The following is a 15,140-nucleotide window of genomic DNA, read 5'->3' on the forward strand; positions in this document are numbered from 1 at the left end:
AAGACCTGTTTGATTTTTTCCCTAGTTGAGGCTCAAGGGAATTGAGTCTGTACTCACCAGGGAATTGGTGGGGAAAAGGGAAGGATAAATTTCCTCTTTGTATTAGATTCACGGAGCTTGAATCTGTATTGCCTCTGGGTGAGGGGAAGAAGGGAGGGGGAAGGAGGAATCCCTTTGTTTAGATTCACGGAGCTTGAATCTGTTTCTCTCTCCTAGCGTACCCAGGGCGGGAAATATCTGGGAGGAAGAAAGGAGAGGGAAGGGAAATGGTTTATTGCCTGTGTTGTAAGGCTCAAGGAATCTGGGTCTTGGGGGCCCCCAGGGAAGGTTTGGGGACACCAGAGTTTCAGACACTCAGAGTTCTGATTGGTTGCAGCGTATCAGATCTAAGCTGGTAATTAAGCTTAGAGGATTTCATGCTAGTACCTCATTTTGGACTCTCAGGTTCAGATTGAGGAAAGTATACTATGACATTCCCCACCTATCTCGCCACCAAAGCCTGATCCTCGAGGCGTGCTCGGGGCACACCTAAACACGACACCTGTAACTTTTATCCCAGTGCTTAGGGTACTCCACAGGACTATAGAGTCGTTCTCACTCACTCTCTGGCCCAAGGCATATTGAATTATTTATACAAAATTGAATAGCATTAATAGACGAGACAGAGACCCACATCGGAATATCCCACATTCCAATCCCTTTTCAGCAGGTAGAGAGAGGAACTGAACTGGGATCTCCCAGCCAGCAAGACAAAAGCAAAAATACTGCCCAAGACGGCAGATACTGTGGTATGCTGCCCCCTCCCAGTGAGGGACAAGAACAACTAAGGGAACAATGGAAGGGGTGAAGCTAGTCTAGTTGAAGGTACCTAATAGGAAAGCTTTTCATTGGCTGTTATCCTGAGTCATTTGCTATCTATCTGTTCTGTACCAGTGAAATCTGAGACCCAGAATATGAGCTTTGGGAGAAGGGGAATTATAAAAAAGGCCAGTTGCAAACAAAAAGCAAATGCAAAAATATCAGCAGGCATCTAACGGTGAAACATTAATTACATTTCTAAAGGCGGTGTCCGTAATTAATTTTCTCATGTCCATACAAATAGGAATGAAGTACAAAGATAGTAATTTACAAACATTGTGAAATCACTAAGTTAATTAACAGCCTATCATTAGAGAGAAGATGAAGGAAATGTAGAGGAACCTCATTTGACATTATTCAGAACTCTCAAAGGAAAGAAGAGGACTTGTGGAAAAAAAGATTAATTGCAAGTTTTTCTCCTTTATCTTGATCTCACTTCTGTTTACATACTTAAATCTGCTTCGTCCTTCAGAATTCTGGGACTAACGGTTTTCAGTTAAATCGTCTTGGAGGAGTCACTAGTCCCTCATCTTTTCTCTGAGGAGTAGTTAACTTGGAATCTAAAAGTAACATAGCAAAGTCAAAATGTGCTTCATCCCTTCTAAAACAGCCCTTAATTTGTCAGGGCGGTAAACTGCAGCTGGTTCCTCTTCTAACATGTCTGATTTGTATCATTTTTCTGGGCTCTAGCTAGAGGGGTCCAAAAATGTGCATTAATTTAGTCAATTAAAAGATTGGCTTTAGTTTCTCCCTTCTACTCCACATGGAAAGAAATGTAACCATAATGGTTCCGCATCTCTCTAGAGCAATTTACTGCTACCAGCACCCAGAGAAACTCGAAAGCTTAAAGGTGACTCAGATGTTAACACAAATAATACAAGAATTGCTGCATCCTACTTGGTGTCTCATTTCAGTGTCTTCTGTTATAGCAAAGAGTCTGAAATCGTTGCTGTTTTTAGCCTTTATTCAATACTTTCAGATACTTGGGTGGATCATTCTGCTTCATACAGAATGAACAGTAAAGTAAAAAGAAAGAACCTGCCCCAGTCTCATTTATGGCACACGTAAAACACTAAGTCAATTGGAAAGTGGCCCAGGAGGAGGTTTATGGCACTAGAGCCAGGGCCCTATCCAGTGAGGCACATCATAAATCTATTCCATAGCAAGGCCCTGATTTCTGCGACAGCTGTACTTGAATTAATGTGGCAGTGCTAGCTGATCACAAAATTATTTGATGATAGTTTTACAGAAAAAATCTAAAATTGCACCACAAAGTGAAACTATGATGAATGCACAGTGCATTCAAATACAAAAATCCATCCATCCTAAAAGGTGAGATATCACCAAGTTAATAAAGTGAAATAGTTAGGGGCCTGTCAATGTACTCCTTCTGCATAGCTCAGGTGAGCATCGCTAGGTAATGCAGCCAAATGGGGATCTGAGGGCTGGAAAATATGTCTGATAGCAAGGACACCTGAGGACCTCGATCTTTAGGGACCTCGATCTTTAGCTTCTCAAAACAGAAGATCAAGAGGTGACTTGATTACAGTGTCTAGTCCCTTCCATAGGGAGAAAATATCAGGTATTAAAGGTCTCTCTAATCTTGTGGAGAAAGGCAGGATAAGAACCAATGGCTGGAAGTTAAAGCCAGGCTAATTCTAATTAGAAATAAGGAACAATGTTTTAATCATAAGGGGGATTAGCCATTGGAACAAAAAACGTGCCTTCTCTTCCAGTCTGGGAAAGGGACGGAAGGGGAGTGACCCGTGCTTGCAATGGTAGCAACTTAAGATGCTTTTTGCTTGCAGAGTGTCTGTTCTACCTCCCACTGATCACAGCGTTGTCACTATAGAGGGGAGGAAAAGCTGCCCTTTTTCCTCTGCCCTGCCTCAGACCCCATCTGCTCAATTGTTTCTTCCCTTTCACAGTATGCAGTGGAACGGAACATGTGCCCTTAACAAGCTATTAGTGTCCTCAAGAGATGCAACTCTTACACATGCACACGACCAGACTGAGGCATAGACACTACAGGCCTTGTGCCTAGAGTAGGGTTGCCAACTTCCTAATCACAAAAACATGACAACCCCAGCCCCACTCCTTTCCAGAGGCTCCACCCCCTTCCACAAGGCCCCCGCCCCCTATATTCCCTCTCCCTTGGTGGTTCGCTTTCCCCCACCCTCCCTCATGTTCACTGGGCTGGGGCAGGGAGTTAGGGTGCAGGAGGGGGTAACGCCTCTAGCTGGGGGTGTGGGCTCCAGGGTGGAGCCAGAAATGAGAGGTTCAGGGTGTGGGAGGGGGCGAGGACTCTGTCTAGGGGTGTGGGCTCTGGGGATGAGGGGTTTGGGGGAAAGGAGGGGGCTCCAGGCTGGGGGGTGGGGCCCAGGGATTCAGAATGTGGGAGGAGGCTGTGGGTTGAGGCAGGGGGTTGGAGTGCAGGAGGGTGTACAGGCTCTGGGGTGGGCCCGGTGATGAAGAGGGGGCTCACGGCTGGGGTGCAGGCTTACCACAGGCGACTCCCAGTTAGCAGTGATCCCAGCCAGCAGGTCCAGATCCTAGGTGGGGGACCAGGAGGTGCCTGCAGGGACCACCCCCTCCAGATCCTATTGGCCACAGTTCCCAGCCAATGGGAGTGTGGAGTCAGGCTCGGGGCACGGACAGTGCGCAGAGCCCCGTGGCCCCTAGGACCCAGACCTGCTGATTACTTCTGGGGTGCAGCGTGGTGCCAGGACAGGTAGGCACTGGCCTGCCTTAGCCTCACAGCACTGCCAACCGGACTTTTAAAGGCCCGGTCAGCGGTGCTGACCAGAGCCACCAGGATCCCTCTTCGACCGGACGATCCAGTCAAAAACTGGATGTCTGGCAACATTAGCCGAGAGCTCCAGCTCTTGGAATGATGATCACATCAGAGTCTAAGCTTTCATCTGAAAAAAAAAAAAAAAGAATTTTCTAGCCCTTGTGGCTGAGAAAAGAAAATCTGGCAATATGAACTGAGTTTAACTGACGCAACAATGTCTGCTAAATCTGCAAAGAGCCTACAGTTAAAATATTCCAAAGTGCCTAACTGCTTTAGGAGCCTAAACGCCATTTTAAAAACTAAGTTATGCTCACAGGAGCCTAAATCACCTTAGAGCAGTTGTTCTAGAGGAAAAAATTCAGAAACGACGTTAATTCCAAGAGCCATTTTTCAGTGGGTCCCTGCCACCACTCCAGCAGAGGACATGGTGTGTGGCAAGAGAGAAGAAGACAGTGAGTCTCGCCTACTCACCCAAGCAGATACACTCCAGCCACATAGGTGAGAGTGCTGGACGGCCACACCCTTCTGCCAACCCCTATCTCTTTAGAAGAGGAGGAGCCCTGGCCACTGCCTTTGCCAATGGGGGAGGAGCCATGGGGCGGGAGTCAGAGCTGAAGGAGTGGAAACTGTGTGCACCTAAGGCCCCAGGTTGCCTTAATCCAGCCTTGAACACACAGTATTCCAAAGTACTGAAACTACTGCATTAAAATAGTCTATTTAGACATGTTCAAACGTAAAACCATTTTAACTGTTGACTAGCTGGAACTCTCAGCTTCAAACATTGTTTATACAGGTATTTCTCATTAAAACGTCCCTTTGCTAAAAATATCAAATAAAACAGGCAAAGCTAATTGTAAATACAATACCTTTTTCAATAAATTAGCATTCAATATATTTCAAAAAACACAACAGGCAAATTCTCAATGAAATTTTGGCTTAAAATAAGAAAGATCCAACCTGATTGACCATAATTTTCAACGTAGTACTTTTTTGCTAATAAAGTCACACTGTGCAAGCTTCATGGATTTGATGCTTTGGGTTCTGGTACATTAGTAAGACAGTACTGCCAACACATACTTCTTTCTAGTACTCTTCCTTTACATTTCTCTCATTCACTGGGACTCCCTGACAAAGTCATTCAGAGAGATATCATCATCATTATCACTGGTAATAAGCTCTGTCCAACACAACAAACATGTTTCTTCTTCTAGAAGCACTAAATGTACAATAGCTCATTAAAAAGTGAAAGATACACAATTACCAATGACCATACATTTCCTGTGTAGTATATTTCATATTACCTGTAACACTGTTACACTATAGCAAAAGTCAAGTTGTTTTTCATAGTCTGAATTTTCATGGTTTAATCTCTCAAGAATTTGAAATCAGATCAGATTGAAATTTATCATAAAAGTAAACAGCCTAATGTGTGTGGGTTGTTGTTTGTTTCTTTGTTTTTGATTGATTGGGATGTTTTTTGTTTTGTTTTTTGAATGCTACAAATGGTTTCAGATAATAGGTGCTAAGAACATGAAAGAATGTCACATCGTTGCTTGCAATGTGTGGAGAAAGATTTAAGAAACCATTTACTAAGTAGAAAAACCTTTCTAAATGTAAGGCTTTCAGCAAAAATTCTTTAAACTTTTAAATATTTTTCCATTTTTGGCTGTGTTTGCTAATTATCAAAGCTATAAGATGACCTTTGACTTGTCTTCACCTCTACATTGAGTAATGTTATGACATCACTGCAGGATCAATGGATGCCACTGTTGTGGGATTATGGTTTACATAATTTTCATTTCCATAGCAACAGATTGGTGTCCCAAACAAAGAGCATGACTGACTTGCAGGATTACACACATGTGGAAATTAGGTGGAAAGTTCTGACTCACAATTATTTCTAAGTGCTAAAGCAAATGACCAGCCAAGTATATAAAACATGAGTAGTTATTCAAAAATGAATGTAAGTCCAATTCATTGTCTTTAGGAAGCCTAACGTGGAAAAATCATTTTAAATGTCCAACATAGTAAAATTTAAAAATTACCCACTAAGCATGAAATATACAATAGCTGCATGTGGTAACATTTGTATTGCCTCAACATCGTATGAATCATCACCTCACAATTCCACAATGCTGTTGATGAAAAAATTACAAATCTCAATCAAGTTGATTGATGCTGTTATGACTTCATCAAGGACACTCAAAGCACTGCAGTGTAGACACTACAGCAATGGAAGAGGTTCTACTATCGCTGTAGTGAATCCACCTCTCCGATAGGCGGTATGTAGGTCAATGGTAGAAGTCTTCTATCAGCCTAGCAGCATCTAAACTAGGGCTTAGGTCAATTTAAATTATATCACGTGGGTTGTGAAAGTTTTCACGCCCTGAGCGACGTAGTTATAAACATAAGAACGGCCATACGGGGTCAGACCAAAGGTCCACCTAGCCTAGTATTCTGTCTTCTGATAGTGACCAATGCCAGGTGCCCCAGAGGGAATGAACAGAACACGGAATCATCAAGTGATCCATCCCCCAGTTGCTCATTCCCACCTTATGGTAAACGGAGGCTAGGGACACCATCCCTGCCCATCCTGACTAATAGCCATTGATGGACCTATCCTCCATGAATTTATCTAGTTATTTTTTGAACCCTGTTATAGTCTTGGCCTTCCCAACACCCTCTGTCAAGGCATTCCACAGGCTGACTATGCATTTTTGAAAAAAATATATCCTTTGGTTTGTTTTAAACCAGCTGCCTATTAATAATTATTTGGTGACCCCTAGTTCATGTTCTGAGGAGTAAATAACACTTCCTGTGAGGGGGTGGACTAGGCCCTGAGGCCCCCTTGCTGGAGGCCTTGTGGCCCTGCCACATTTCGCCCCAGAAAGGGTAGACGAGTGGTCCTCCAAGCTGCCTAGAGCAGCTGTGTGGGAAGCAGCCACTCAGGGCCCAGCAAGTCAGTATAAGAAGAGCTGCAGGGCCAAAGTGAGTTCAGTTCCTTGCCAGGAGCTGGAGAAGAGTGGATGGTGCTTTAAACTGGTTGCTGAGACTCGACAAGACAAGGCTCTGAGATAAGGGTGAAGAATATGTGGGAGCCATGGGGAAGTGGCCCAGGGAATTAGAACAGCAATACTGTCTATTTAAAGGGACATAGTAGCCATTCACAATCTGTTGAGTCCATGGGTTGGGACCTAGAAAACAGGGCAGGCCTGGGCCCGCTGCCCTTCACCAGCCACTAGGAAAGTGGCCTGGAATTTTAAGGCACCCCAGAAGAGGGACTGCAGCTGGGCCACTACAATTAAGAGCTGGTGCCCAAAAAGCCCTGAAAGGGCAAAGACGCTGCTTCCAGGGAAGGAGCCTGTGGGCACTGCTCTATTCTGGCGCAGGGACAAACAGACAGAGGGGGCTTGTGAGTGCAACCCCACTACGTCCTTATTTACTTTCTCCATACCAGTCATGATTTTATAGACCACTACCACATCTTTTTCCCTTCGCCGAGTCGTCTCTTTTCCAAGCTGAAAAGTCCTAGTTTTATTAATTGCTCCTCATACAGAAGCTGTTCCATACCCCTGATCATTTTTGTTGCCCTTTTCTGAACCTTTTCCAATTCCAATATATCTTTTTTGAGATGGGGCAACCACATCTGCACGCAGTAGTCAAGATAGGGGCATAGCATGGATTTATATAGAGGTAACATGATATTTTCTGTCTTATTATCTATCCCTTTCTTAATGACTCCCAACATTCTGTCTGCTTTTTTGACTGCTACTGCACATTGAGTGGATGTTTTCACAGAATTATCCACAATGACTCCACAATCTCTTTCTTGAGTGGTAACAGCTAATTTAGACTCCATCATTTTACAGAGTGGTTAACAGAGTAATTCAGGAAACCCAACTTTGTAGTGTTGACCAGCCAAGTCTTTGAAAATCAGAGGCATGAAAAAAGGAACAAATATACTCAAAGTTTCATCAATCCATTCTGAGGAACCATACATTTCATTTTCCAGGATATTTCTGAAATATGGCCACTCTCCCACTGAAAACTTGCAAATTTCTGCATATATCCTATGTGAACAAATTTTAGTTTGAAATGTTTCATTCAAAAATAGTCCACAAAATTGGACTTTTCAATATTTGAAAAACCATGATTTCAGGATTTTTGCATGTTTCACATATGCCTCTAATGAAAGTGATTTTTAATATGTTTAAAATAAACTAAATGTTTCCAATACAGAGCTAAACAGATCATATCATCAGAATAATGTCACATTACACTACAAAGAACAACTGGAAAGAAATTCAGTAAAACACACCCCACCATGTTAGGTTTATGCTATGGTTGATTCAAGCCCAGCAAAGGAAGAAAATTCTGGTTGCCAGCTGGCACATGTAGGCTTGAAACCAGCCCTTGATAAGTGACGAGTATCTAACGTTCTCCAACTGATGGCTTGATCCTACCTACCCCACTGAAGTCAATAGGAGTTTTACAATTGATTTTCATGGGAGTAGGATCAGACCAGGAGACAGAGTTCCATGCCAAGTTACTTAAACTGGGGACGAGCAGGCTATAAGATAGCACAGCTTGTTCATTGCATCTACACATTTAATTCTAGCCAATATCAGTGAATGTTGCTACTACCTGAGATTAACACTGTTTAGATACAATTGAGTTTAAGGCTAACGTGACAGCATTAATTTAGAATATCCTCATTCTCCATTAATTTGTCAAGACAATTATTTTAAATAGTGATCTGTGCTTAACAGTTTTATTTTTTAAAAGTCCCCACATTTTGGCTGATCATAGTCTAATGATCTTGAAATCTCATTATTAAGTCCCACCGAAAAAGCCTGGACTTAATATAGCCCAATTTATTGGTACCTAGACCTTCTGATAGGACAATAATCTACACTTAAGACAAAGGAGTAGCACAGCTACCCCATCAGATACAGAATCAAAGTTGCAGTGCAATGAAACTGCTTCCTGCAGGGGAACTGCACTTTGATTTGACAGTCGAGCTAACTGGCTGTCCAGATGCAATATAACAAGCTGCTTCAATTGACAGTTGCTTTCACATGACTAAATAAATACAAGAATTCTAGACTGACTGTATTAAAAAAATCCTCCATCTCCATAAAGCATCACTAAAGTCAAACCCATCTATAACAGGCAGATCTGACAAACGCTTTTTTCCCTTGCTCTTTTTCATTGAGTTGATAGGCATTTTGTATAAATGAGTGAGGTATTAAAATCTGTTTGAATTCTCTCCTTTAATAGAATAGCTCATTTCCCTTATAAAATCATTAATGGAAAATAAAGCCCTTTTTGTTAGCTCTAATCTTTCTCCTTTGTAAGAATGCCAGAGGCACTTTATTATGGATCAGGTCATGAATATTACTGCTATCATTTGTAATGTGTGGCAACAAAGAACTGAGATCATTTATGTAACAATACTCTATTCTCTCTTTGAGAAAAGAAGGTAAACAGTTTGCACTGATCTCCAGGACAATATAAAACTTGGTCCCTTTGAAGTGTTTTTTTCCCCCTTTTGATATTTACAAATCCAAGTTTACACTATCAAATTATAGCACAGTGCTAACCTCTGAAGGTTAGAGCTGCCATGGAGTTTGATAAAATCCTATCATTTCAGGTCAAAATTCTGTAACTGTATCCACTATATCTGCTTGAGCATTATAAAACATCAAGTATATAGAGTGACTGGAAAAAGTTTGCAGGCATCAGTCTTGCAAAAACTAGAAATCAATGTGTCGCACACATTGTGGTACTACCACCACACTGATGGTACTAACACCACACAAAGCTGGGCTGGATTATGGAAGAGTTAAAACATTTACTAGACTGGCAGCTGCAATACAAAAATATTGACATTAAATTTGCAGTAAATCTAGCAATCAACATTCTAATTCAGAAAATGTGCCTCATTCAGGAGTACAAATGTATATACTTTTCCATTGGTGGGTAATTCTGTAGAGTCATATGACAGCTTTGCCTACTTGAAACAGTAAATAAAGTAGAGAAAAGCCTATCTGTTCTTTATACTGTTTCAAAGGAAGAGGTAAAGAATGGATACCGATCAAAGGAATTGTTTGTACAGGATATTACTGTTCACAATAAAGCCGTCCATACCCTTAATTTCAATTACAATGTGCATGAAACCAATTCATTATTAGAAAAGCTTGTTTCCAGAAAAATGCATAGCATTAAAAATAACACATTATTGGAAGGTACTGCCTTCAGAATGCCCAACTTATTTAACGTCAACCGAAACAAAAAACTTCAATTGGTTCTAATTTAACATTAAATGCCAGCTGTACAATTTAACTCAACCCACGTTAGCTAGCCGCTCCCAGTGATGCACAGTGTTTACTTTACAAGTGAACCTCTTTGCACCATCCAGGTGCTTTAATGCATGTAGCAGAAAGCTCCTTGGACCTAGGGTGGCAGATGCTGTCAGCACAGAGCAGTGGACCGAAATCTTCAGAGATCTTTTCTCTGAATAGTTTGAATTCTTGAGCAATGTGCAGAAGAGTGTCTGATGCGCTAAGTCTGTCTAGAAAAAGCTCTATTAGGATGCTGGTGCTGGTTATTCAGGCCTTGGCTACACTGGCGCTTTACAGCGCTGCAACTTTCTTGCTCAGGGGTGTGAAAAAAACACCCCCCTTAGCGCTGCAAGATACAGCGCTGTAAAGCGCCAGTGTAAACAGTGCCACAGCGCTGGGAGCATGGCTCCCAGCGCTGCAAGCTAAACCCAGTGAGGATGTGGAGTACGTGCAGCGCTGGGAGAGCTTTCTCCCAGCGCTGGCACCGCGACCACACTCGCACTTCAAAGTGCTGCCGTGGCAGCACTTTGAAGTTTCAAGTGTAGCCATACCCTCATACAAACTTTGAATCTCTGGTTTTTGGGGAGCCAGACTAGAGCCCTAATCTTTGATTCAGCACTAATCTACTTTTCACAGGCTTCACAAAATATTGCCTCAAATAAACTTAGCCTATATTCATCTTTCAAGGAGAGTAGAATTATCATCTTATTAAAGAATGTTACAGTGGTATTATATTAGCAGTACAGTGTTTGACAGATCCAGGAGTAGCAGGAAGGAGAGGGAGAGGGAATGACAGAAGTTTTCTTTAAGCCTAAAGGGCTTTTTTTAAAGATCAATTCATGTTTATTTGCCAGAAAAGTGGAACCCAATTTACTAGTTGTTTCTCTAACTTCATCTCTATTTTGCTCTTTAATTAAAAAAAAAATTGAAACATATCCTGATAGTAGAAACACACAGTTCTTTCCTACTTAGCACCCCAGTTCAGGAAAGCATTTCAGTTCTGTCTGGAAGTGATGCTTTTAGGCTAATACTTAGTTCCATACCTTTTTCTGTGTAATTATAGCACTTCTAAAGACAACAAAAGAACTGGAATGTTTACGTTTGTATTTTAGAACTTTGAGAATTACATGGAATGGGCTCGACACTCAGAATATACGAATTATAAATACTTCGGCGCTGTTCCAACAAAGCACTTAAATGAGTGCTCTTATAGCACTATACCACATTATTTTGATTTATAATGCATCCACTGAACCATGCGTCATTTGTCTTTAATTTTTCCTTAAAATCCCCTAGAAGGGTCCCTGCAATGCTACCTTCAAATTATCCCAATACATATAGACAGTTTCAATAGGAATGAACAATGGCTTAACCTATCAGTACTCAAGTGTTTAAAGGAAGAAGATAAGGCTTTGTAAGCATCCCAAAACTACTGAAAGCAGATGTTTTGGGAAGGAAGGGTGCTGACACTCCAATTAGTAAACTAACTGACTTATTGATAACCAAGATGGGTGTCTCTTATTGGACCAACTTCTGTTGGTGAGAGAGACAAGCTTTCCAGTTACACAGAGCTCTTTAAGTCTGGGAAAGGTACTCAGGGTGTCACAGCTAAATACAAGATCAAACAGATAGTTTAGCGTAAGTAGTTAGCATATATTCTAAAGGACCATTCAAGTGAAGTGGTCCCTTAACATTCCTGCAGTCATATGACAAAAAGGGGAATTAGGGTATGGCTACACTTGAAATTTCAAAGCAGTGAGTGTGTGGTCGCGGTGCCAGCACTGGGAGAGAGCTCTTCCAGCGCTGCACGTAAACCACATCCTCTATGGGTGTAGCTTGCAGCGCTGGGAGCCACGCTCCCAGTGCTGCGGCACTGATTATACTGAGGCTTTACAGCACTGTATCTTGCAGTGCTCAGGGGGGTGTTTTTTCACACCTCTGAGCGTGAAAGTTGCAGCACTGTAAAGTGCTAGTATAGCCATACCCTTAGTGGGTTACAGAAAAATCTGACAAAAGACCAAAAAAAAAGAAAAAAAAACCACCCTATCATCTGTGGTGAATACTCTTCACAAAGTGATCACCTTATATCTGACCTCTCAGTCCTCATACTCAACAGAAACCCGCACAACATATTGAAAATACAAGCCTGGGAGCTTAAATTTATAACTTTGCTAGACACTAAAAATCGTGGTCTAAATAGATATTGTATTTATGGATTATGACAACAATTTGTAACCCACTAACCCCCGTTAGTCCTATGACTACTGGAGTGTTCAGGGACAACTTCACCTTCAACGGTCACAGCAATGTGTACTAATTACTTATGCCAACCTAGCTGCTCAACCGTGCATTTAGCTGTCATACTTCATCTTTTCCAGACCTGAGGAAGAGCTCTATGGAGCTCAAAGGCTTCTCTCTCACCAACAGAAGTTGGTCCAATAAAAGGTATTACCTCACCCACCATGTCTTTCTAAGGTCATGTCTTCAATGGCCCTACTGGGTCAGACCAAGGGTCCATCTAGCCCAGTATCCCGTCTTCCGACAGTGCCAGGTGCCCCAGAGGGAATGAACAGAACAGGTAAATCAAGTGATCCATCCCCTGTCACCCATTCCCAGCTTATGGCAAACAGAGGCTAGGGACACCATTCCTAATAGCCATTGATGGACCGATCCTGCATGAAATTTATCTGCTGCAGCAGCACTTTAACATGGCTGTGTAGTTACGGTACCAGCGCTGGGAGAGCGCTATTAAAAAACCCACTTCCATGAAGGGAGTAGCTACCAGCGCGGCTCCCAGTGCTGGTGCACTGTCTACACTGCCACTTTAAAGTGCAGAAACTTGTAACACTCGGGGGAGCGGGGGGAAGTGTTTTTTTCACACCTGAGTGAGAAAGTTAGTGCTGACACTGCAAAGTTTATACCCTGAGACTGACTGCTCCAACACTGCACACTTATTGATAACCACACTTTTGTGAACATAGTTTTATAGAAGTGCTATCAGTTAGACACTATCTTCTAGATTGCTCAGTTGTTTATGGATTTGCAGGATTTAAATTCTTCTCTAATCCTAAATCCCATGCATGAAACAAGACACACTAGAAGACCTTGATTTTATCCAGTTACAGCCATTAAGGGGTCATTCGGTCATGCCACAAGCATTTCTTTGATTTTGTGTAATAAGCCTGACTCCAATCCAGAAAATAAGTTTTCTTGATGCTTAAGCTTATGTTCAAATAGTTCCATAGCTCATTTATGGACTAAACACAATTAGTACTAGATTTTCTTTTTCCATTACACATTTTTCTTGCATACAGAATCTTTATATTCTCTATTACTGTTTAATATGTTCATAAAAGAAATATAAATACCATTAAGAATGTAGTGCTCCAAGAGTAATTGTAACACACCTTCTGAAGAGGTTGCATAAATATAATACTTTCTATCTGAAAGTTTCCCTTATGTCTGAAAAGATCATCGAGTTTCTGTTAGAAATGTTCACAATTCATTCACATACTAAAACTTGGAGAAAAGTTTAGAGTTATGGGGTTTTTTGTTGTTGTTTTTGTTTTGTTTTTTTAAACTGAAACTAATGGTGACCCAGTTGGTCAGGATAGTGCTCCCTTAAAACCTGTTTAGCTGCTCTAGACCAAATATATTAAAATAGAAACAAAAGATCATAAAAGCAAGCAAATTTATAAGCAGTTTCAGGAAAGAACACTGCAAAGTACAGTGAAACTTTCTTACAATAAGGAGTTTTTTTTTCTTCTTTTCACTAGAACTTCACTTTAAGCAGAGGTTTACTATGGCTCAGATTCTGCATAGAGATTTGTCCATGTAGCATCCCATAGACTTCACTAGAACAAAAATGCAGGTCACTGTTTTCAGAATCACAACCTACGCAGAACTGCAGTTAGCATGTTGCAATGCATTGGAACAACTTGGGAGTTTCACTCTCCTTTGAGCTTTCACTATTTAATGGACTAATGTATTAGTTAATTGACTTGCGCTATTTATTAAGACTTTTAATATGTTCTCATATGACCGTCTCATAAGCAAACTAAGGAAATGTAGCCTGGACAAACCTACTATAAGATGTGTGCAAACTGTACTCAGAGAGAAGTTAATGGCTCACCGTTAAGCCTGAAGGGCCTATCGAGTGGGGATAAGCAGAGATCTGTGTTCAGTCTGGTTCTATTCAATATTTTCATTAATGATTTAGATAATGGCAGAGTGTACATTTATAAAGTTTGTGGATGATACAAAGCCAGGACAGGTAGCAAGTGCTTTGGAGGACAGGATCAGAACTCAAAATGATTTTGACAAACTGGAGAAATGGTCTGAAATAGGATGAAATTCAATATGGACAAATGCAAAGTATTACACTTCAGAAGGAATAATCAATTGCACAAATATAGAACGGGAAATTACTGTTTAGGAAGGGGTACTGCATAAAAAGATTCTGGGGCTTATAGTGGATCACAAACTAAATATGAAACAATATAATGTAGCAAAAGAAGCAAACATCATTCTGGGATGCATTAGCCGGAGTGTTGAAAGGAAGATACAAGTAGTAATTTTTCCACTCTACTCAGCACTCATACGGTTCTGGAATAGTGTCCAGTTCTGGGCACCTTACTTCAAGAAAGATGTGGAAAAATTGGAGATAATCTAGAGAACAAAAAAGGCTTAAATGTCTCGAAACCATGACCTGTGGGGAAAGACTGAAAAATTGGGTTTGTTAGTCTGGAAAAGAGAAAGTGGGGAGACACAGGATAAGTCTTCAAGTAGGTAAAATTTGCTATAAAAGGAGGAGGGTGATCTATTGTTCTCCTTATCCATGGAGGACTGAACAAGTGATGGGCTTACTTGGTTTTAGGTAAAACTTCCTAACTGCAGGAGTAGTTAAGCACTGGAACAAATTACCTAGGGAGATGGTGGAATCTCAGTCATTGGAGGTTAAGATAAACACCTGTCAGGGATAATCTTCTAGATAATACTCAGCCTTGCCTCCATGCAGGGGACTGGACTAGAGGACCTACCAAGGGCCCTTCCACTCCTACAATTTTAGGATTCTATATCCGAAATCACTTTTAAAGCTGGTTATGGATCTAGACATTTTACAAAACTGCTTAAAAATATATCAA

General features: G+C 41.3%; 1 protein-coding gene across 1 annotated transcript in view; it reads right to left on the minus strand.

Annotated features, from left to right (window-relative positions):
• AGBL4 (AGBL carboxypeptidase 4) overlaps positions 1-15,140 on the minus strand; it is a 1,477,624-nt gene that overhangs the window by 525,328 nt on the left and 937,156 nt on the right. The window lies entirely within an intron of this gene.

The sequence above is a fragment of the Chelonoidis abingdonii genome, chromosome 7 (genome assembly GCF_003597395.2).
Source record: "Chelonoidis abingdonii isolate Lonesome George chromosome 7, CheloAbing_2.0, whole genome shotgun sequence".
Lineage (NCBI taxonomy): Eukaryota > Metazoa > Chordata > Testudines > Testudinidae > Chelonoidis > Chelonoidis abingdonii.